General features: G+C 46.4%; 1 protein-coding gene across 1 annotated transcript in view; it reads left to right on the plus strand.

Moving 5' to 3' along the window:
• The first annotated feature begins 416 nt into the window (after nt 1–416).
• The window catches only part of PLA2G2C (phospholipase A2 group IIC), a 70,048-nt gene continuing 46,321 nt past the window's right edge, over nt 417–24,143 (plus strand). The window contains exon 1 of the mRNA XM_070252104.1: nt 417–497. The gene's annotated coding sequence lies outside the window, so the exon portion shown is untranslated. The remainder of the gene's footprint in view (nt 498–24,143) is intronic.

Below are 24,143 nucleotides of genomic sequence, written 5' to 3' on the forward strand. Positions count from 1 at the left end.
AAATATTTGGGATAATAAAACTTTGCACTTATCTAACGCCTACTTTGTGCCAGACTGTTCTCGTGTAAGAGACTTACGTCCATTAACACACTTAAAACTCACATGACAGATGAGTAAACTGAGGCCCAACGTCACCTAGGTAGTTAAGCAGTGGAGTCGGGATTTGAACCCAGACAGTCTGGCTCTTAACTTGCCTTTTCAGGAGCTACCACTTGCCCGAGAGTTCAACCTGCTTTTTCCAGCCAGCAGTCGGAACAGTGACCTGAAGGTCTGTCTGTCCTGCCGGCTGCTCTTTCCCATCAGGGTCAGAGACAGAGAGGACGGCCGGGAGAGTTTGGCCTCGGAACTGAAGTCTACGGCTTGGGTTCCCAGCCCGGCGGGAATGGAGGCGCCTCTTGCGCAGGCGCAGAGGCCTCGTCCGTATTGCCGCCGGGTCCGCAGCCCCACAGTACGACAGCCAGGCCGCCCTCCCCCGACCCGCGTTCGTGGCCTTCGAGGTGGGAGAGGGCAGGCGGCGGCCGCGAAGGTCCGCAGGGCTGGGGCGGAGGGACCCAGAGCAGGCCTGGAAAACGCGGAACCCGAGAGGGCCCCCGAGGCAGGGATGGCCGCCGCCCGGGCCGGGGCGGGGGGAGGGGGGGGGAGGGGCTGCTGAAGATGGGACCGCGCCGCGAGGAGGAGCGCGTCCACGCACGCGCACAGCGCGCTTGGGGGACCGGGAGGGACCGAGTTCGCTCTGCCTCCCTGGGCCTAGGCTCCGCATCCTTGCGGGGGTCGAGCGGCTGCGGCTGCCCCCCGACTCTGCTCCTTCCGGGGATGCTGATGACGTTCACTGGGCACTGAGTGCCACTTATTAACGAGATGCCCAGAGTGGAAGCACTTGGCTTGCCGTTAAGCGCGTTGTAAATGTGAGCTCCCAGGAACCCCCATCCGTGTTTGCGGTTCCTTTTTATTAGGAAGGAGGTCAGGCTTTGTCGTTTCCTGGCCTCGGGTCACCCCGCCCTCCCTGGCCGGACTCCTTGTCGGTGGGTCCAGTTAGTCACGGGAAGAGTGGAGAATAGGATGGGCTCAGTGCGGGGAGGTGACTGTGATGCCGCCGTCGCTGTTCCGTTTATCTTTGCTACTCCTTCAAAGGGGTTAAAGTGAGTTGGTAATTTGTAACCACTCTGAGCGTAGTTCTCTGGCAGGTTCGGAATATATTTCAGTCTCCTAATTAATTTGGGAGGTTGAAAATTGCTGATGTTGAAATGGAACATTTGTTCCCTTCCTTCCCCGTTTGGTTAATAAAAAACCAGTAATAGGAAAAGCACCCCTGGCATTCTCATTGCTTCCTCTTCATTTATAAGGCTCAGTGTTCCATTTGTCGACATATAGTGTAATATTTATTTTCTAGTAGCTTCGAACATGTTTATACAATAACTAACTTGGACGGGGTATTGTGCCAAGCCCTCAGCACATGAGAAAAGGACTCTGATGTAGTCCCTGCTCTCAGGGAGTTACTGTATTGAGAAAGAAGGTAGTAGGGGATCTCATAGAAGTAGAGTTAAATTAGGACTAAATGGGGATTTCACAGACAACATCCATTAGTTTGTTAACGCTATTGGTGGTTTTATTTTACTCATGATTGGTGTCATGTTTCTCAGTGAACATGGTTTAGAACCCAAATTACATGCTTTCCCAGTCCCTTAGTTGTCATGAAGAAGAGTTGAAGTGCTTTACCCACTCTGGGTCCACTATCCATCATCACAGACATGCTCCTGACTCTGGGAACATATTCTAAAAGGACCTGTGTCAGGCACGTAAAAGGAGAATTTCTGAGGCTTAATTTTGCTTCTCTTGTTACCGTTTTGGCATTTGCTACCCTGTTCTGTGAACATGCATTCCTGACTCTTAAGCTCTTTTATCCTTCTTTTAAGGTACAGCTAGTCTGCCACGCTTTCCTAATCATCTGTATCACATTGATCTTTCCTTTATTTAAATTGTAACATGCACAGTCCACGGCTCTTATCTGGACATTTAATCATAGCCCACTTTGCCTTGTTAGTTAACTCTCATTATAAACTGTGTGTTGTTGAGCAGGAAGTTGGGGACAAGGTACAGTAAATGGAAAAGCACAAGTTTGGGAAATAAACAGATATAAGCTTGAATTCTGGTCTTGCTGCTTATTGGCTATGTGATTGAAACCTTTTTGAACCTCGGTTTTTTCAGCTATCACATGTAGAAGCTATCTTCTGCAGAATTGTTACTCTAGGCACGTAGGGAAAATTAAATAAGATGGGAAGTACCTTTCTTTCATTCCTCCCCACCTTTGTATTTTCTATTCCAGCCCTATCTAGTGTTTGTGTCTATAGGTTCTATTTAATACTAGTTGAATGAATGAGGGCCTGTCACATACAGTTAAATTACGAGTGTGGACTAAAGGTTTTCTCTTTCACCCAGAATCATAAAATTTTGGAATATGTGTCTTCTGGTTCTCAGCCAGTGTTCTGCCCACTGTTTGGTGTAGTCCACAATAAGTATTTCTTGAATACATACTAAGTTCAAAGCACTGTCTCTTCAAAGAATAGATGAGGCAGAGTTCCTGTTCTCAAGAAGTTTCAGTCGATCTGAGAAGCTAGTGATATCTGTCTCTTATTGGTGTCAACTCTGTGCCAACAACTACACCTCTAAACGTTGGAGTTCTCTGGGGTGTGGTCCAGGTCATCTTTTGGCTTGACACTCTCCTGGGGTGAACTCATCCACCTCCGTGGCTTTACCCACTACATTCCAGAGGCTGCCACATTTATATCTAACGTCCAGCCATGGAAACTTCAAACACATATATCCAACCACCTACTTAGCAAATGCACTTATTCCACAACTGCCTCAAATTAGGCTTATCTGCAACCAGCCCTCTTGCCCTCCAAACCTGCTCTCCCTCCAGTGTTCCCCGCCTTCCCTGAGTGGGGAAGTCAAGGACCCGGAACTCATCCTTGTCGTCTCCTGTCTCTCCTAAGCCCTCCCTGCATCCAACAGATCACTAAGGCGTACAGCTCGTACAGCACTTACTTCTCTCCACCTCCAGTGATACCACCTGAGTTCAAGCCACGGTCATCTGTCCCCTGAACCACCATAACAGCTGCCTCTCGGCCCTCTCCCCTAATCCATTTCCCACGTGGCGACAAGAGTGATCTTTTTAGGTACAGAGCTGGTCAGGCCGCTTCCCTGCTGAAAATCCCCCAGTGCTTTTGCTGGCAGATTAAGGTTTGGAGTCATTCCCCAGCCCTCAGACAGGCCATGTAAGTTGCCCCTGCTGACTTCTCCACCTCCACCGCCTTCCGCTGCCCCCTCAGCTAGCTCCTTCCGCCACACTGACCTTCTTTTTGTGCATCGATGGTCACTTTTTCAGGGAAGCCCTCCCTGCCCCCTGCTATTTAGGTCAGGCTCCCTTGTTATGCCTTCTGATGAAATCCTGACCTCTTTTTTTGTACTCCTTATCTTAATTATAATTATACAGTACTCTTTGCATGAGTATTTGGTCATCGATTTGCCCGTTAATCTGCAGGCTCCTTGAGAACAGATAGCACGTTGCCTCAGCACCCAGCACTGTGCCTAGAATACACAGATGCCCATTAAATAATGGTTGAAAGAACGAGAGCAGTAAGATAGCTTATGCCAAGTGTCAAAGAAAAGCTCAAAACGTTGAATGTGATGAGAATTCAGAGAAAGGAGAGATCACTGGGCCTCGGGTGGGGGAGGTGAGTTATTTCTTAGAGAAGAACAGAAGACTTGTTCGGAGGTGGCTATGGCTCTGCATATTCAGGGACAAAGAGTGTACCAGTTTGACAGAAGAACAATTTCATATAAGGTAGGATTCAAAATAAAGGTGGGGAAGTAAGTTGAGGCCATCTGTGGACGGCTTCAGGCGCCAGGCTAAGGAATTTAAACTTTATTCTGCAGACAATAGGAAGCCATTGGTATTTTTTGAGCAGGAATGGTAACATTTGCAAGTCAGTGGCATGAGAAATATGTCTTTTGGGACTCTCAGTTGCTAGCGAGAGGAACTCATCCCAAGTAAGCTTAGGCAAAAGGGGATTTATTGGCTTATACACCTGGAGAGTCCAAGGATAGGGCATACTTTAGGCATAGCTTGATCCAGCAGTTCAAATGATGTAACTGGTTTCTTTCTGAATCTCTCTGCTCTGCATCCTTTGAGTAGGCTCCTTTCTCTGGCAGGCTTCCCCTCATGGTGACAGAATGGTTGCAGCAGCTCCAAGATCACGTCTTTCAAGGCTAGAGTCTAGGAAAAACATCATCAACTCTCCCAGTGACTCCAATAACAATCCTAGAATTGAGTCTTGATGGCTGGGACAACCTGGTTTCGTTCATGTACACCTCTCAGGACCAGTCACCCGAGGAATGCAGTGTCCCAAGTGGCTTAGGCCTAGTTCAAATTCACAGTCCCCCCTTCCCCAGCTCGGGGTGGGGTCAGCCCTGACCAAACTACATTGAATGAGAACAGAGGAGGAGTGAATTTTCAAATGAAAACAAGATTGTGGCTGGAAGCAGGGTCCTTGGAGGCTGGGCCCCAAACCAATAAATGTCTCTAACAGGAAAGCTCTGCTTGCTGAAGGTGCACGTGGATCTACTGAATTGTTTCCATAGAGAGAAATCAGAGGGGAGAGGACTTATGACGGATAGAAGGTGTCCAGGACACCACACCTGTCTCGTTGACCGTAAATGGGCGCGTTCTGCCATTTCAGAAGAAGACTCTTATCGTTTCATTTTAGGAGCCGTTGTTGCTGTATGTTTGTGAAGGAAAGGCTGCTAACTTGGCAGGATTGTTAATCTCTCTGGGTTTAGGATGATTTAATTCTTTCTGAATTTGTTGTTATAAAAAAAAAATGGGTTAAAAAAAGACCAGATTCTTTTTTGCTTTTCTCTTGGTTTTTATTTAGCCCACAAATAATATCACAGCAACAATAAGGAAGAAAAAAAGGGAGAAATAGTAGTCTACTGTGTCTTCTTAAAGAGGCAGGCAGCCCTTGGCAGATGTGTAAATATTGTCTTCAGTTTATCTTATATCCTCTAAATGTGGACTTGTCAAAAGAAAAAAAAAGAGAGAAAGGCTTTTTTCTGTAATAGCACCAAGAGGTACGTTACAAAGTAGAACATGGCTCTGTTGAACTTTTTAATAAGTATTGGCCAGACAAGAAAAATGATAGTCCTTACTCATCCAATTTAAGAGGGAGGAGCTTGAGGAAAGTGGGGCTAAAGAAAGGAATCTGTATAATGTTTATTTACCTTTATTCTGTGGTCATTTCTTCTACTGCATAGTCTCCTAGGTGAGGGAAATGCAGCTCCTAAACCATTGTCTGTCTTCTAGTGTAAACTCTTGAGAGCTGGCTGGTCACTGAGTTCCCAACTTTGTGAAAGCTCCATCGAGCCAAGAGACCATTAAATACATATTTGTGAACGAGAATGTTGAATTGTTTTGTCGTGACCTCAGCTGAGAGAGGGGATTGGCTAGTGTGGGAGTATCCTGTGGTAAGATTGTCATCTGATGGATTGACCTACTTTGATCAGGGTTTTTTCCCTCCAGCACTGTTAAGCCTTTTTGACAATTCATGGCCCATCTATTAATTGAATGTGATTGAGACAAACATTGAATGCTATCGTTTTCAGACCATAATTGAAAAAGCATAGCTTTTCCAAACGTGTGGGGAAGACTAGGATTTGGAAAGCCTCTGGACATCAGTAACATCTGACAGATATGTAGGTGGCAAATTGAATAAATAGGATCTGTCATGTGCTGGCAAGTGGTTTCTGTAAATAGGAAATTAACGTTACCCACAATGAGTCAGATCTGAAATAATGGTATTCAAAACTGTTGACTCCCACTCAGGTATTCTAAGGACTAAGTCAGCCATTCTTAACCCTTTTTAAAATGCGAGGTACGAGAATATGACAGGTGGTGACCCTGAAGCGTTATCAGTCCCCTTTGGGCTCATTTGCATAATACACACACCAGCCGATGCAATCAACATTTATCAGCTCATGCCCTTCACAATTAACGGAGTCGTCTCATGAGTGCTTCCGTGGCGTGGTCTTCCTCCCGTCTCCCCGACAGCGAGCCTGCAGTCGTCCAGTTCTCCCTTCGCTCCCGTTCCCGTGAAGATGCTCCTATCTTCCCTCCCCGGCTAGGTAGAGAAATGGTGCGTGCTGCCCTGGTCCTCCTGGCCTTCCCGCATCTCCCATTTCACTGTCCTGTCCACTTCCGTTGGGTGCTCCCTCCAATGGACTACATTCTTGCTCCCTTTCCAAGCTTAGTTTTCAGCAAAACTGAAAAATCATCACCAGCATATGAAAGATTTAAGGCACTCTTTTTTAGGATGATTTTTTTTAAACTTAAGCATTTCACCTCATCATAATGATGTCATCAATGATACAGTGCAAGCCCCTGATGCGTGGGACCAGCAGTCTGAACCTAACTTTTCACTTACATCAGGGCCGTTCTCTATTTCCGAGGGTGCTTTGTCGAGTGTAGACAACAGTGAACAGCACCACTCTCGACTCTCTTAATCACATGGTGCTTATGTTGTCGTCGCTCTTTGGGGATGCCTGGCTCTGACTGCAGCCCTCTCCTGGCCTCCCAGCATTGTGCAGCACTTTACACGTCGGTCCCTGTTCTGGGTTGGATGTGGGTAATTCCTCCCCACGGTGCTCCCTTTTCAGCCCCGAGCGTTAAAGCGAACATGCGGTCGGCAGGTGCACAGGCGCCCTGCACACCCACCCGTGCTCGTCCTCGTCCTCGTCCTCGTCCTCATTAGCTGTCTTTCTTCAATGCAAATCACCAGCGGAGTGCAACTTCCAGTCCTGCTGCAAATGCTAAAAGCCGGATGTGCGCTGACTTCACTCCTCCTAAGCAGCAGCTGGTGCCTCCTCCTTTCCTCCTGTGCATCTCTTGAGCCCAGTTCGGGAAAATAACATTCCTTTGGTGCCTTGGCCAGGGATGTTCTCAATGTCCTGCAGTACAGCCGCTATCCAATGCCTATTCTGTAGATGGCACATCCTCTCTACCGTATCTTTGAATCCTCATGTCAGCTCTGGGAGGTAGGTATGGAGTCGGAAAGACCTGGGTTTGGATACTAGTGCTGCCATTCACCAGCTGTGTGACCTGAAGTACCTCAAGTGACCTCTCTGAGTTTTATTTCTCTAGCTATATAATGAAGATAATAGTCCCCGCTCCACAGGGTCATTGTGAGATTCAAGCAGGATGGTTGATGGGGAGCCCTTAGCCCAGTGCCTTGGCGTGTTCCAAGTGCTTGAGGAAGGGGAGCTCCCGTCACGGAGGGTGGAACTTGGCCGGCTGACTTCGCTTATGCAAGGAAATACACCTGGTAAGTGATGGAACTGAACTGTGAATTCAAATCTTTTGAATCTATATCCTTTTCTTCCTCTCCTCCTTTACTAGAAAGGAGGCTGTGTTAGTGCCAGAGCACTGTGAAAAAGAAATTGGAGCTCCTGGGTATTTTGGCAGTGAGCTATGCAATTACACTCCAAGGCTAATAATAAAAAAATTATAATGTGGTAGCTAATATCTATTGAGCCCCCGCTGTACGGTAGGTGCGTGCGAGGCAACTGGCAGCATTCTCTAATCTTTTAAACAGGGATCTCCAAAATTCAGTCATTTGTGTTCTGTCTTCACAATTTTTGCTATTTCTGTATACCACCTCTATCATTATTTTATGTAATTTTCTTTAAAAATTGGTTCACCTTATTACTTAAGTAAATGTGTTTTAAAAGAAAGTAATTGTCACTATTGTAAATAGAAAGTCAGCATCGTTTACCATAAATAGGAGATGACCAGTAAAGTAAGTACAATTAAAACAAAGCAGGCTTGTCAAGTCCCCGCTAGATGATGCTCTGGGCCTGAGGCCTGTTCTCTGTTAAAAAGGGAGGTTAGCAAGTGCTGGAGATGCCTTGCAGACATCGAGAACCAAACAGCTATTTCTTCTGGCCTTAAGTGAACAACTGAAAGAGAACTGGGAAAAGAGTAACATTCTCTCTTGGAATTCCATGTTCTTTAATGCCCCATCCATATACCACCGAATAACTTCCCGTCTGTTTCCTGCTGAGCGAAACACTGCCCCACGACAAGCTTGCAGGGAGCTGTCATTACCCTGTTTTACAGATGACAGCTGAAGCTCAGAGAAGTCACATCACTTACCCAAGGCTGGACATCTAATGAGTGTTAAAGCCAAGACAGGGTTAAAACCAAGTCTTTCTCCAGAAACATGAGAGAAATGTGTCCAGCTTCGGCAGGCTTGATGACAGGGCCTGCCCAGGAGCACCAGAGTGCTTGCTCGGGTTTTCTGTTTCAAGTTCCTGGTCCTCGAGCTCATTGAGTCACTCAGATCCTCAGCAGCCTGAGAAGCCTGGACACCCTTGTGGAGGGGGTGGTCCAGGCGCCTGGAACTGGGCAGTCGGGGATCCTGGCAGCTGGCAGTCATGTGCTGGCGGCAGCTTCCCCCTCTGCACGTTGAGCTGTGGCAGTGCATTGCAGCCGCCTCCCCGCTGGAGGCACTACTGGCTGGGCCTGTTGGGGGGTGTGGGTGGCAGAAGGGGCCAGGACCTGAGGCTGTCCTGGGTCATCGACTGGAGTAGCACCCTGCCCTCCTATAGAACATCTACAGGCACTGGAGTGGTAGAAAGAGAAGCCTGAACTCAAATCCCAATTACTCCAGTAAATTGTTTAGCACAGTAAACTTGGGAAAACACTTACCTTTCTGTGCCTCACTTTTCTAATCTGAGAAACAGGGGTGATGCCAGTACCCCCTCCCCGCCGCGGGGTTGTGCTGAAGATGAAATGTGCTGAAGCTTGAGTACCTCTCAACGTGCTGGCTGCTCATTAAGTGATGGTTTTCTCCTTTCCCTCCTCCTCCCCAGTTTGGCACATACACGCGACCTCCAATCCTGCCTCCCCACCCTCCCCCAGACTGATGTAATCTGGAGGACCTGGGCTGAGACCATGCGTATTTGGGCCAGGTGGTGGGAATATAATATCTTTCCCACGTCGGGAGTGCCGTGACCAGTTGTGGTTTCTCCTATTCTCCAGCAAATTGTGGTTCATAGCTTGCCGAAGTTTTTCTGATTTTTTTCTTTAAGAAACCTTTGGGCTTTCTGCCTGTTGCCATTGCAACAAGAGAAGATGTCATGACATCTGACATTTGCTGAGGCCACCAGTCTGTCCTGCGTGGCATTTTCTGACTTTTTCTGGCTGTGTCAGGCCAGCTTTCCTGTGCGTTGGAACGTCAGGGTAGGTTGACTGTAGGAATTGCCAGCGTCACTCCTCCTTGTTGCTTCTGTTTCCTGCCTGACAGCGCAGGACGGGATCCCAGCAGAGAGGAAGTCGTTGTTTTTCATGGCACAAACCTCAAAAGGATAAGGTTATACGGCCAAAACCTGGGGTTCCCCTAATGGCCTGTCATGCGTCTGTCCTGTGAATTTACAGCAGCCCTTTACCTTGTTCCTGCTCTCTGGAGTGTTAGGTTTCTACAAAACTGGGGAGGAAACATAGCATGGACTTATATACACTATCTCCTGTACTATTCAACAGTCCTATGACATAGGCTTTGTCATCTGTATTTTACAGATGAAGACATGGAGAAGCAGAGAATTTCAGCAAGTTACTAAGATTATATACCCAACAAGTGACCGAGCTGGGAGGCAAACCCCGGCCCTTGACCAATCCCCCATCAAACGCCCTGTTAGGAAGCCATCCCCTCCTTTTAGATTCTCAGGCCTCCCCTGCACCCCACCCTGCCCGCCCACCGCCCGCCTCCCGCCTCCCACCTCCTCAGGACTGAAGCACTCATTCCTCCAGCTTCTGGGACTGTTGGTGGCTGACAGCTCTCAGCAGAGTCCCCTCCGCTGGCCTGCCTGCCTCGGTGCAGCACGACTCTGCAGGGCCACCCCAGCGCCAGGCCCGCCGTGGGATCGGCTGAGGCTTTGGCTTTGACTACATTGCAGTTCTGTTTCTCCTGCCCGCACCTCGGCCTTCACTCGTCCACAGCTGTGATCGGGGCACACCCTCCAATAAGCTTTCTCGTACAAATCTCTGTCTTGAGATCCGTTGCTCAGGGAATCCAGCCTTCAGTGCAAGCATAGTCAGTGGAATTGTCCATATTCTGGTCCCTCCCTGTTTGGTGCATAAGCCTGCATCCTGCTAAAGGGAGATGGAGAAAGGCTATGAGCCACGGGGGCCAGATTAGAACCTTACACTCCACCACTTAGCGGTGTGATCCTGCAGATTGATCCACCTGCTCGGAACCTCAGCTTCCTTGTTGTAATCGGGCATCAGAACAGTAGCTATCTCATGAGCTGTGGGAATGGGGGTAGCTTGGGTCATGCATTTAGAACAGAGCCTGGCACATGGTAACGGGCAGTAAATGTCAGGCATCAGTAGTAGCAGACCCTGCTGAGAACTCCATGTTCCCTGTTTCCCTGGTTTCCTCGAAATCACACTCTCCTGGTTCACCCACTTTTCTCATCATTTGTCTTCTGTTTGTTCCCTGGCTCCTCCTCCTCCTCCTCTCAGTTTGGGTATTCTCCAGGTTCTGTCCCTTCCCCACTTCTTCCTTTCTTGTTCCGTGCTCTCTCTCCAGTCTCCTCCACTCTGCCGGATGTGGCCTGCAAGCCCTTGAGTGCAAGGAGTGGCCCTTGAAGCGGGCTGTATTTTTTAAAAGGTGCAGTTTATCAGGAGGATGGGCAGACCTGTCATTTACATGAATGACCAGAGCGTTTCCCATTTTGGCTGCTCCAAAAGTCAGTCTGTCAAAGGTTTTGAATTGTGTTAGTGATTTTGTTTGCAACTTATGCCCTTGAGTAAGGGCACCTGCCTGGCTTGTAATCAGCAGCGCTATTGTCAAGGCTGATGATGCAGAGAAGGCAAGAGGAGGCGGAGAGAAAGGGAAGGACCGGCTGAAGTTCTGACAAGAGACAGGGTAAAGGGATTCTGTGAAGTTCCTGGAATAATGAGGACAATGAGCTGTTATTCTCAGGACTTCACTTTTAGACTAAGTACCTTAAATCTCACTTGTTTACGTACGAATTACAAGACTTCCAGGAAAGCATAAAATCCATGAAAATTCTATACAAGAAATTCTACTAGAGGAAGATGGGCACCGATGTTAGGGCAAGTCTTCCTCAAAAAAAAAAAAAGAGAAAGAAATTCTACTGATGGCCTATTTGGGATTCAATTGATCTACAGCTAAGTCAGTGAGAAAATATTTTCTGACGTCACAAATTGGGATTAAACAATGTGGTTCTAGGAGAGGAAGAGGAAGAGGGCCCGGGAGAGGAGAGGATACTGCAGACAAATGTGAGGAGAGAAGGGGAGACGGGAACTAACATTTATTAGTCATTACCATGTGCTCAGCACCTGACAAATGTTTACTCATTTAATATCCACAAAACCTCAGTGAGCATAGAGTCTGTTAGCCCCCATTTACAGATCAGGAACCAGGAACTCAGAACACCTGAAAATCCTTCCTAAGGCCACCCTCAGGACACCTGATCCCAAAGCCCACGTCCAAAATGATGCGGGGACGGTGAGCCGAAGAGTCAAAAGAAAGATTTCTTGGACTCTCAAGGTCTGGCAGTAGTGCTCTTTTATTTAAAGAATAGTATGGAATAGCGTGGGGACAGGACCCATGGGCAGTCAGAGCTGCTGCTGCAGCAATGTGTTGAGGGTTAGGGCTAAATTTATAAGGCATGGGTACATGACTTATTTTTACTGGAAAAAGAAAAGATGATGTAAAAAGTCGTTAAATGATGTCAGTGCAGATGGGGTCTGGTTATTGTGTGGTCGTATAACTTTAGATATGAATCTGGTCACATAGATCGGCATGTAGGTGAGGATGCCCTGGGCTTCTCTCCCTGGGGCAGCCCTAATTCACACCATAAAAATCCACCCGTTCATATAGATGGACATGTAGGTCAGGTCACCTTGGGTTTCTCTACCTGGGGCAGCCTTAATCCACATCACTAAACACCCCACCGGGCTGGAAGGGCTGCCTGGTGAGGAGCAGGGACTCTGATGCTGTAACTCCAAGATCCTTGGTCACCTTCAGTTTCTGTCCTCACCCTGTGACATGTAGGGACAGTGCTACAAGGTCACAATTAAACAGGATATTCCTGAGTAGTGACCTTGATTTGTTTATAACACAAACCAATTGAAGTTTTATGATGAGTTCATAACCCCCTCCCTCAAGTCCGACATCCATTCCCTCCATATACAGATGCACACGTGCACGCACACACACGCACCATGCACATGCACACACACACAACATACCATTCACACACACACACACTATGTACACACTCCCCTTAATTCAGAAAAGCCTTTGGAGAGCTTCAGGTCTGTTAAATCTCATACTATCTTTGGTTCAATCCATTGTAGCCAAATGGATTGAAGCTGCTTTCAATCTCCTCTCCAGCTTAGAAAATTCCAGAAGCGGGGTGGGGTTTTAATATCTGGGTGCTAAGATAAGGCCTTGTGTTGGCCAGCCAGTGAAATCCTTTCATCACACGTGCGTGAAACCTCCTTGCTTATGTGAGGAGCCCTACCGAACCATTTCTTATTTGATGGCCTTTTATGATGGCTACAAAGACATGAAAAGAAGGAGAAATTGTTTTGAAGAAGAGAGTTTAGGCAAGAAATAAAGATGTTTCCTTTCCTCTGTGCTTGATTTTTTAAAAAAATAATCTTAGCAGTTGAAATCTGATACTTGTGGTTTTGAAGAATAAAATTCCCAAGGCTTTATGCTGGCCTTTTGTGGGGCTCTGACCTGGCCGCCGGCCCACAGTCTGTTCAGCTGAGCGTGATGGAAACTCAGCATAGGCAGTGAAAGTAACATACAGGCAATAAACAACGGCCATCGCCCGAGAATAGACATCTCAGATGTGAAGTACTTTTAAAGTGGAGTGTGTGCTAGGATCTATGCTCGCCTCGATGTGGCACTGCAAAAAATGAGGCTGCGTTTCCATGAATCTTAGGTTTGAGAGGTCTTTCCAAGATTCTTCTTGGTTGCCTAGAATCCAAAGGTTTCATAAGGTCAAAGAAAGTCATCCTAGAGAACATTCGAGGACAGACTGTGAGCCAAAAGCATCCGTTTCGCTTTCTCCTTTTATTCCTGCCTGTGAAATATTTTCCAATTATTTTTCCATGTTGTTCTTAAGCAGCTAGTTCTTTGTGCTTTACTGACGAGACTTTCTAAGCAAGGGGTTGAACCATTCACTTCAGAAATAAAATGTTCACAGGACTCCCTCTATCTGGAAATCCACTTGCAAGAACAAAGTTTGTGCCACTGCCTGGGGTTAAGAAACCCATTTTTTTCTTGCAAGTGGTCCTCTTCAACTTGCCTCCACCTTCACTTCCCAGTTCACTCTGCTCTCAGGTTCTGATTTAAAAGCACTTAATTAGGGTGCTAATTAGCACCTAATCAGGTTGCTAATGAAGTAGTTGACAGCCCAGATCAATTAAAAAAGGAAGAAGCGTCCGTGGCCTTTTGTTTGCAGCCTCTACAGGAGATGACATTCTCTTTTTAATTGCTTTGAAACAATTTGCTGAACCAATCAGCCTCTGTCCCGGTCAGGTCGCCTGTGCCAGCGAGAGGCTGCACTGCAGCAGGAGGAAAGCCTTTGGGTTTTGTAAAGCAAGGTTCTCCTTTCTCTGTGCTTGATGCTTTATAAATCTTACACTTCTGAGGGGGTTGCTCTGCTCACCTAGCCCCGCTCCTGACCACGTATATTCTGAGATAACAGCTAAAGATCCTGACTAAGCAGAATTATCATTTAACCACCACATCCCCCATAGTACACATATGTATCTACCTGAAAAAGGAGCAGGGAGAATTAAAACCAGATAAATGTTTTAAATAATGTTTCTTCTTTTTTTCTTTGTGCTAACCTGGATGCTGGACTCTAGACACAGAACTCTAGAGTTTTGATGATTATTTTTGTAAAAATAACAATAGTGGGAGAATTCTGACATAGTAGGCATTACTCAGTGTAAAATAAAGTTGCTTTCTAGGTTGCAGTCATCTTGCTCAATGTGTGAGGGTTATTGTGAAGCCAGGCCCGCGTTAGAACAGAAGGGCCCGAGGTCCGGAAGCAGACGGTGAGATAAGGGAGCGAGGAGAGGGAGGCAGCGATCCGAGGGCAGCGCGTACCACTACTGCAGAGGAGCCAAATACATGAGTGGTTTAACTAAATATTTTTAAAATACATATTGAGCACCTATTGTGAGCCAGGCACTATGCTGAGCATAGATTATAGGGCAATGAGCAAACCGTGACTGTTTGGAAGACAGACAATAAACTGTAAATATATTGTAATGTAAATAATATAAATAAATTACAGTGTGCAAAGTGCCGCCTAACAGAAATCCTGAGTGCTGTGGGCATGTCCTTTACGGACACTGCAGACTTCCCGAGGAATGCAGTTTAAGCTGAGAAGTGAAGGTCAAGCTAGAGAGGGCTGGGCAGAAGGGCCAGAACAGAGTCCCCATTACAGGAATAGGACACGAAAGCAGGAGAGAGAGAAAAAGCAGGTTTTGTTCTAGGAGCTAAGAGAAGCCCCACATGCTGGAGCAGAGAGAAGAAGGGAAGGATTTCTTGGGTCGAGGCTGGAGCGGTCCCCAATCACTCACAGCTTTTTAAGCTCCACGGAGGATTTTGGACTATAAGGGAATGGGACAGCATTAAAAGGTTTTAAGCAGGTGATTCTTATGATCAGATTGTGTCCTTGAAATAGCCCAGCAGCTATGTGGACGACTGATGAGAAGAGGTCTGGATGGGAAGTGGGCGATCATTTAGGTTTTCGCAGTGGTCCAAGTGCAAGTCGATGATGGCCTGAACTAGGATGCCGACAGTGGGGATGGGGACAGGTGGATAGATGTGAGAGACATGTAGAAGATAGAATGAGCAAGAATTGGTGGTTATGGATGTTGGGAATGAGGGAAAGGGAGTAGTCCTTTCCTAAAGGTATGGTTCCTAAGGTATGGCTTGAGCAACTGGGTTTAAGGTGGGACCATTTACTGAGATTAGGAGTGGTGGGGAGAGAGTAGAACTGGGGGTGGGCATGGGGCAACTATGATTCAAGTCTTGGCCGTGTTTAGTTTGAAGCATCAAATGGCGACGTCATGAGGAGCAGTGGGATTGGCGGGTCTGGAGCCTGCAGGAGCTAGAGATGTGGGAGTCCTCGGCCAACAGCAGACTATAAATCTCTGGCGCTCCACAAAATTCCCTTGCAGGGCAGGAGATTCCCTCCTCCAAGAGGAGGCTCAAATCCAGAGCTGAGCCCTGAAGAATTCCAACGTTTAATGGTTCCTTAGCAGAGGAGGAATCAGGACTCAGCCAAGGCAACTAAGAAGGAGCTGCCAAATACAAGAGGAGAAATCTGGAGAGGACCTTTTTTGGAGATGGTTTTTATTTCCAAGGCTTTCTGCAAGAAGATCGTTGTGAACTGATAACCACTTCAGGCCTGAGAGCACTGGTTTTCAAAAACACTTAAGCAGAGGCCAGTCCGGTGGCAAAGTGGTTAAGTTCGCACACTCTGCTTCGGCCACCCAGGGTTTGCAGGTTCGAATCCCAGGCACGGACCTACACACCACTCATCAAGCCATGCTGTGGCAGTGTCCCACATACAAAATAGAGGAAGACTGGCACAGCTGTTAGCTCAGGGCCAATCTCTCTCACCAAAAAAAGAAAAAAAGAAAGAAAAACCTTTAAGCAGCAGAATCCACCTGAAAGTAAAATCTTATGTGGATGCCACCTGGAAAGGTGGAGGCTGGGCTGAGGTCCTGCTCACTCAGCCATCCCCTGGTCACCCCCACCGCCCATCTCGGAACCCCAAGGCTCTTTGGAAGGACGTTGGAACAGCCCTGCCCTAGAGGAGAGCCCCTTGGCCCACAGAGCCCAGGACTACTCCTGGCAGAATCATCTTGGATTCTCTTCTGAGGCTGCGCACCACAGCGCCCCATGATCCGTCAGCTCCCTTGCACCTAAGGAGCTTACAGAAATCTGACCTCTGTGTTCTCCAGGTTAGAAAGTATCAGTATTCTCAACCCACCCCCTCCCTTCAGGAAATGCCTCCTAATCCTTTGAAACCCAGCTTCCACACCATTTTCTTCATGAATCTTTCTAGGCCCGCATTCAGGACGGATCGTGCCTCCCCTGTGCTGCCTCCTGCTGCCCTCATCGCACGGACTGCTCAGATTTATTCACACACCTTCTCCCCTCCCAGACTTCGAGTTTCTCTAGGGCGGGGACCAAGTCTTTACATACTAAAGCCGAGATAGTACCCGGCACAGTGTGGGTGTTGAATAAGTGTTTGCCCAGTTGGATTGAATTACATTGAATTACACTTGGAAGGGCCCGCGGATAGTCAGTCTACAGTGCTTCCTCTCGTCCGTAAAGGTGAGGGTCAGCTCCAGCGCATGAGTGGCAGACCTGCTTCTGGAATCCAGACTCCCGAGTTCCAGTCCAATTTTCTTAGGATCTCTTCTTCAGTGCTCTACAGTTAACAGCACTGAATAAATATGTAAATGTTGGAGAAAACTCTCCTTAGTCTGCAAGCTGTAGGTGGCTCTAGCCGGTTTAGACGGCGCTATCGCAGTATCACCCACCAGGCCCACGGCGTAAAGTGATTCTCTTTGGAGTCATTTTTCCTAAGTAGAAGTGTGACTGTCTCTCCTCCTCGTCCTCGCCACCTGTCACGGTTCTGGCTCCTTCACAGATTCCCCGTCACTTCGAATTCTTAGCTTCAAAAAAGGGCCGCTTCTCACATTTTCTAGTGCGAATGCTTTGTTTGTTTTTAATCTCCTCTTACAGGATTTGGCCCAAGAGTGGTTCCAATATAAAGGCTCTGGAGCTTTCTCTGTGTGGACAAGGGTTAGGAAATTCCTCGGAGGGATAAGTAAAATTGGCCTCTCTTCCTTGGAGCCAGAGGAACGGTTCTTTTTTTGAAGACCGGTTGAGGAGGGGTTCTCAAGGGCCATCCTTGAATAGAAAAGCTGCAAGCACGTCTCTTTCACCATTAGTGCTGGCAGTGCCACGGTCCCCAATTTGGAAGGAACAGACCAAAGGGCCTGAGAACCTGGCTGCTCGCTTCTCCCTGCCCTTTATCATTTCCCGGGGTCAGTTATTTGTGTCCCTTTAGATCTCCCCTTCTCACACTATTCCGCTTCCCAGCTCTTGGCCAACAATTATTGTCACCCTACCAATTTTGTTGAGGAAGTGGAGAAGGCAGTGGGAAGAAAGACCTGGAACTCAGAACTGGAACTTGTGTTCAACCCCCCGCTCTGCCACTTACCAGCGTGCAGTCTGCCCCTTAGCCTCTGAGAGCCTCAGTTTCCTCCTCTGTAGAATGGGACTACTAGCACCTTCCTACCTGGTAGTTGTGAGGATTGGCGAAAATGTATCCAAAGCCCCCGGCAGAGGGCTTGGCCCGTGGAGCCACCCAATCAACGTTTGTTCCTAAACCAAATGTTTTCAGGTGAAATCATGAATTTCACTTGCTTTAATCCTGGTTGCACATCCAAAATGGTTATGATTGATCTGTGTACCCACCGTTCTGTGGAAGCAAGTGTTTGGTGCGATAAACAGTTTGCAGCTCAAATTACTGTTGTTGTTAACATGCGTATTGATGGGGTGTCTCTTTTAAAGAGAGATTCTAGCATGATAAGTAGTTACTTGTAGCTGAACACACACAAAGAATGAAACCCAGATCTCGTTGTGTATCTTGCCTGTTTTGTGTTTGAAAAATATGATTTCATCTGTCAAAACAAAAAGAAAAACTGTTTCACCGAGGGAGGCACTTGGACTAATTGAGTTTTGGTTCCGTAGCTACTCGGGGTATCCGTGGCAACAGTTTAGGCCAGAGCTGAGCTTCCCAGAGCTCTGCCTTCAGGTGGAGGGCACACAAGGTAAGACCTCTTTGTGTCTCTCAGCTCATGTCTGTAGGCAGTATGTGCTTTTTAGAGAGCTTGTTGAATTATAAGGAAGATGTGGGTGGCCAGCTTCTTTCCCTTGAATAGAAATATTATACTTTTTAAACTGTCTGATTTTGATTTAATAGCTCTCTGGTTAAGAGGTGCCATATAATAGTATCTTAACATCAGTTTAAGAGCAACCTGTAGGGTCACTCTGTTTTTGAATCTTTCTACGGGAAGCCATCACTTTCCTATTCATAGGGCCTCCCTAAGAAAGCTCTGCTACTTGAGTAGGCCATTTGTAACATCAAATACAATGGCTGGATTCTCTTTCCTTTTTTTCAATATTGAGTACTTGCCGGAAACTGTTTTAGTACAAACTAGTTGTGTATGAAAGTAAACCCGAAGGAAATAATCAGGCACACCAAAAAAGCTTAGCACAGTCATCTCAGCGTTACTCACAATAGGAAAACACTGGAAACAGCTGAGATGCCCAGCAAAGAGGACGTCGTTAGGGAGATTGGAACATGCCATAAGAGGGCGTTTCATACAGCCTTTAAAAGTTGCGTTTATAAAAAGTTTTTAATGGAAGACATGGGAAAATATCTATGATATAATGTTAAACTAGGACATAAAATTGTAAGGTGAGCCTGATCTTGACTTAAATTTAAAAAGGTATATAGATGAAGACCAAAAGGCAATGTGCCAAGCAGATAATTGTACCAAAGCTGTTACTTGGCAGTGGGACTGTAAGTGATTTTTATTTTATTCTTTATATCTCCCCATATTTTCTAAGTTTTCATAGTGCACGTTAATAACTTCAATTTAGGTAAAAGTGTTATTAACAAAAGTAAAGACAAAATCTCGTAGGTTCAGGGAGGGGACGGTGGTAGAACCATTAAACTAAAAAATGGTAGCAAGTGGCAGCTGTTGGATATTAATGCTTAGCACTTATATAACATTTCATGGGAGGTTTTAAAGTGTTTTATAGCAGCTGAGCTCATTTTCATACCAGCCCTGTGTGGTAGGCAGCAGGAATTGTAATGATTTTATGGATTAAAAAAAAAAAAAAAAAAAACAGGCACAGAATGAACACTGTGTTTTGCTTCTACTGATGTTTTTAGACTGTGAAATTAGGGCCTACGTGAGGACATATTGCTACTGTTACCCATCCCCAGAAGCACAGACATTTAGGCTGGGCAAGGACCTTAGAAACGGTGTGCGGTCCACCACCTGGCAAAGGAGAAACCGACGTGAAGCACTGAGTTGGCCTAACGTTTGGAAAGATGCCTTGTTTAGCATGGGGCATGTTCCAGAGGGGCCTTTTAGTTTAATATATAACATTATCCCTGCTGAGGGCCTTCAAACGAAAAAGGGGGGAGTCTAATAAATTATTACAGATTAGATTGGAGGTGGGGTAGGTAGGAGGCTATGAGGATCCAGAGAAAGTGACCTCAACTCCTGCTTGCTGGATTCCCGCCAGATCAGTGTATCCAGGACTCTTTGCATCCCCTTGTAACAGACCATCCGAGCTCCTCTTCTGTGGAAATCCAGTCCCCCGGATTTCCATGCCTCTGGTGTTTCCAGCACACCAGCCCACCTAGGATAACTTTCAAATTTAGGATCCAACGCACACCCTCCTTAGAGTGATAAAACAATTCTAAGCTTCTGTCCTTCCCCAGTTTTCTGATGTGCTTTTTAAAGGTAGTCACAGTCCAGATTCAGAGGAGGCGAACACACATATTCTCCTACAGTTCCATCCCTGACATCTTTATCGGTGCTTAACTGAGGATGTCTTTTTTTCACAGCACTCAAGAGTTTGCAGGGATCCAAGAAAAGGCAAATGCTAACGTGAAGATGCAATTTTGGAGTTCAGTAGATACCTGGGTTTGAGTGGAGCTTCTCCCTTTGGCGAATTGGCCCTCAGTTTCTTCAAAGTATAAAAAGAAAGTAATGAGAACCATAGGAGCGGCATTAGTCAGGCTAGGCTAGGCTATGCTGCCGTAACAAGTAGAGCTTGAAATATCCCTGGCTGAGCACAGCAAAAATGGATTTTTTTTGCTCTTACAAAATGTGATGTGCGTCATGTGGGCACTCTTCCGACTGGTGTCTCTGAGAGGCAGATGTCATCCGTCTAGTGTTGTCACCCTCTCAACATGTGGCTTCTGGGGTCACTGAGCAGGGAAGAGAGAGCTAAAAGGTCAGGCCCGGGCTCTTAGATGTTGTGTCCAGAAATGATACATGTCACTTCCACTCGTATTTCATTGACTCAAACTAACCACATGGCTTTGTTTAACTGCAAGAAGACAGACGTTCAGGAGAACACATGGGCTACGGGATGAGCAGTCCCTGCCACGTTACTAACATTCACTGAGCCTTTCTTGTGTGCCAGGCACGATGACAAACGCTTCACGTATTCATCTCATTTAATCCTCAACCTTAGGAAGTAATTGCTAACATCTCCATTACGCAGATGAATAACTGAGCCATACAGAGGTTAGGCAAGTCTCCGCGCTAGTAAGTGATGGAGCCAGAATTTAAAGCCAAACAGTCTGACTCCACGGCCTGAGTTCTTAACCTCTGTGCCTATTGCCTCCCTAATAATATCTCTTCTGGAGGGATTTCTGTAAAATTATAGGCAATGTAAATAAAACACCTGGTATGCAGTATCTGACATGTAGTAGTTACTCGCAAATGGCAGCTATTTCTATTGTCATTGTCGTTATTGGTTATACCTCAAATCCTTTCTGAGTCAAGGCAGAATATAAATAGATGACTATGTGACAGAGCTTTGTGAAAAGGTATCTCTTTTGTCCTGGCCTCTGGGGCTGCATGGAATGCTTTAGTACAAGCTTGCAGAGAAGTATCAAGTAATTATCATCAGATGGAAGCGTTTCAGCATGTCGTGATGTCGTGCCCATTCTTACCCTGTAAATGGCATGAAAGCAAAGTCTACATTCTAATGACTGGCCTGCCATGTCTCATTACATTATTTGCAAGGTTGCTCTGAACAAAATCTAAGGACACACCAGTAGTTTATCTTGTATTTGTTTTAATTAAACACTAGCTCTGATCTTGACTTGTTCTGGAGGTAATTAAAGCAAGGCTATTGTGCTATAAAGTGATTTTGTGAGGCCAGAAATATTTTCGGTGTTGAAGTGACTCCCCTGTGCCTTTGCTGCCATGAGTTAATTGACACGGCCCCGGCCCTTTCTGGGGAAGCCTCAGCAGCTGGAGACAGCCCGCGGTGTGGGTGAGCGAGCAGACAGCACCCCCCTGAGAAAAGGCGCGGTTTTGGATTCTCTAGGTTTGCACAGACCAGTGAAGGATAACATTGAGTTTGTAGAAAGACTGGGGCAACTAATGGTGTGTATAAACCTGTGTGACTGTGGTGGTTGGTGCCATTCCTTCTTACCGGCTGGGAGAAAGAAGGCAGAATCTTGGTACTTGCGAATATATCTAGCTCTTCCCTAATGCTGGGAGTTGACGGATGGCTCCTTTTTATTTCGTATCTTCTTTCAGAAGCCCAATTTCTGCCATAGATTGCAGCCCATTGTCTCTGACAAAAGAAGACGCATTCCTAGGAATCTCCCACTCATTACACCATTGAGAGTGTAAGGTGCTGTGCTCATCAATGGACCAGGATGGAAAGATCAGGAGGCACTGCTCCAGCTCTGTCACACACACATAGGGAAACAATAAACTAAGCGAGAGAGAACTTCAACAGTGCTAAATAGAGAGACTCAGGGCAGCGCAGAGGAAGGGGCAATTAACAGGATCAGGCAGAGGACGGCAGAATCATATATGTGGATGCCTCATGGTCCTTTCACACCAATCAGAGCTCACAGGTATTACTGTCTCTAAGAACTAAAAAGGTCAAGTTAGATCATGTAATTCCCCAGTTTCATTTTAGCCTTAATCCAATATCATGCTGAAGGATCTTTGGATTATTGACACTTTGGGCATTGGAAACGATGTCAGCCAGATACTGGATAAATTTTGGCAAGTCTTTAAAAAGAAGTATTTTGCAAAATAGCGTGTACTCTATGATTACAACTATACAAAAATATCTATATACGTGTCCCGTATACAGATGGGAATATGCATGGTGAAGGTAGTTATTTTATTTTATTTTTTTTTAGATTGGCACCTGGGCTAACAACTGTTGCCAATCTTTTTTTTTTTTCCTGCTTTTATTTCCCAAACCACCCCGCGCCCCCGGTACATAGTTGTATATCTTAGTTGCAGGTGCTTCTGGTTGTGGGATGTGGGACGCCGCCTTAACATGGCCTAACGAGCAGTGCCATGTCCGTGCCCAGGATCCAAACCCTGGGCCGCCGCAGCAGAGCGTGCGAACTTAACCACTCGGCCACGGAGCCAGCCCCTGAAGGTAGTTATTTTGCGGTGGTGAGAATATGAATTATTTCTTAGGAAATATTTTTTTCAATATTGTGTTGCCTTCAATTTAAAGAGAGAACAAAGAATTATTTTGTTATATCCAAAACAGTACATTTTTAAAAATCAATGGGAAAAACATCAATGGTGAGGTTCAGAAAAGGAACTTTCAAGAATAACTCAAGACCAGTCACACTGGATGGAAATTCTGACCTTTGGGCAGAGAACTTGAAAGGGGTTTTAAAACAGAAACACATTTTTAGGGAAATACATGAAGCTTTTTAGAAGTCAGTACATCTTGGTCATTACGGATTTGCTATTGATATTGTTTCAAATATCATAGCAAAACTAAGAACATTCTAAATTTCAGAAAAAAATTCTGCATAATCACACAAATGCCACAAACCAAGCTATCTTTCTATTTTTTCCTTATACTCGAATATTTGCTCATATATACACAAAATTTAACATAATCTAGCTTTAGATATATTTATACAGTTTTTTGCCCCATAAAAGACTATAAGTATTTTTACCCGATACACTATTGTTTCAAATATTCAAAAAAGGGTTTACTGACTACTTTTAAAACATGGTCATTCTGGAAAGTTATTGACTCGAACTATTTGAACTTCTCAAAAAAAATAATGATATCAGGATTATGGCTGAAAAGAAAGAGACGTCAGTCTTGCCATCTTTGACTTGAACGGACAGGAAAGGGACTGGTCACAGGTGACCTGCACACTCATCTCTGGGACTCCAGGCCAGAGATGCCAGCAGAGGGGTCTTGTTCGAAGGGTCTTTCTAAAGCTTCTGAGCCTTGATTCTCTGAGGCTGACGTTCTAAAAAGCTGAGCTGTAAATGGAGGTCCAGCACAGAGCCTGCACCAGAATCCTCTGGCGGCTTGTCCTGGTGAAAACGGGGTGACATAGGCGATTCAGGCACCTTGTCCTGGTGAAAACGGGGCGACGCAGGCGATTCAGGCCCTGCCTCCAGGGACCTGCCTGTCCTGGCCAACCTCAACCCGAGCTCTACCCTTTTAAAACCAAATTGCTTTTTGAAGTGTAAGCTCCTGACCATTTCCTGTTCTGTCCTGATTCAACCTGCAGAGCCCGACTGCACCATCTCTGCCTGGTCCTGAAGGAGCAGCTGCCACCAGCGCCTTCTCGGGGGCTGGGCCAAGCCGAACCGCGCAGCCGACACCCACAGTGCTGCAGGCCCTGGCCAGCTGCAGTTGGAGGCACAGTGCCATCTAGCGGATAAAAGAAAAAAGGCTCCATCGCTTTTTTTTTTAAGTTACTGGAGAACCATAGACCAAAGAATCAGCTGTCTTTATTTGCTACCAAAGGAGCTTGATAACCAGAGAAGGAAATGGATTTCCTGAATGTCACACAGCCAGCTTGTGGCCGCATTGACACTACAGAGCCTCATCATTTGAGCCTTGGTCCAGCATTCTCCGCACTATACCACAGTAAAGAAACCAGAGGATAAAACAGCTTCTAGTTTTGGCTGAGTGGCATTTCAGACCTCTGCTGAGGTGGAGGTGAACACAAGCGGGGGCCAGCGTCTGAAGAGATGGTGTCAGTTATTCACTATCGAATGCCTTGGCTGGACTCTCTCAGTCATGGGTGCAAGGCCAGAGCAAATTCAGTTGTCCACCTTGCTCTCCCTCCCAGCAAATCTGCCATGAAACTCAGCACAAGATAAGACCAGGTGCATTGCACTGGGTGAGGGAGCAGGAGATGCCACAGGTGTCCTGTGCCCTGGGTGGAGAGAA

This window comes from Equus caballus, chromosome 2 (genome assembly GCF_041296265.1).
Source record: "Equus caballus isolate H_3958 breed thoroughbred chromosome 2, TB-T2T, whole genome shotgun sequence".
NCBI classification, from domain to species: Eukaryota; Metazoa; Chordata; class Mammalia; order Perissodactyla; family Equidae; genus Equus; species Equus caballus.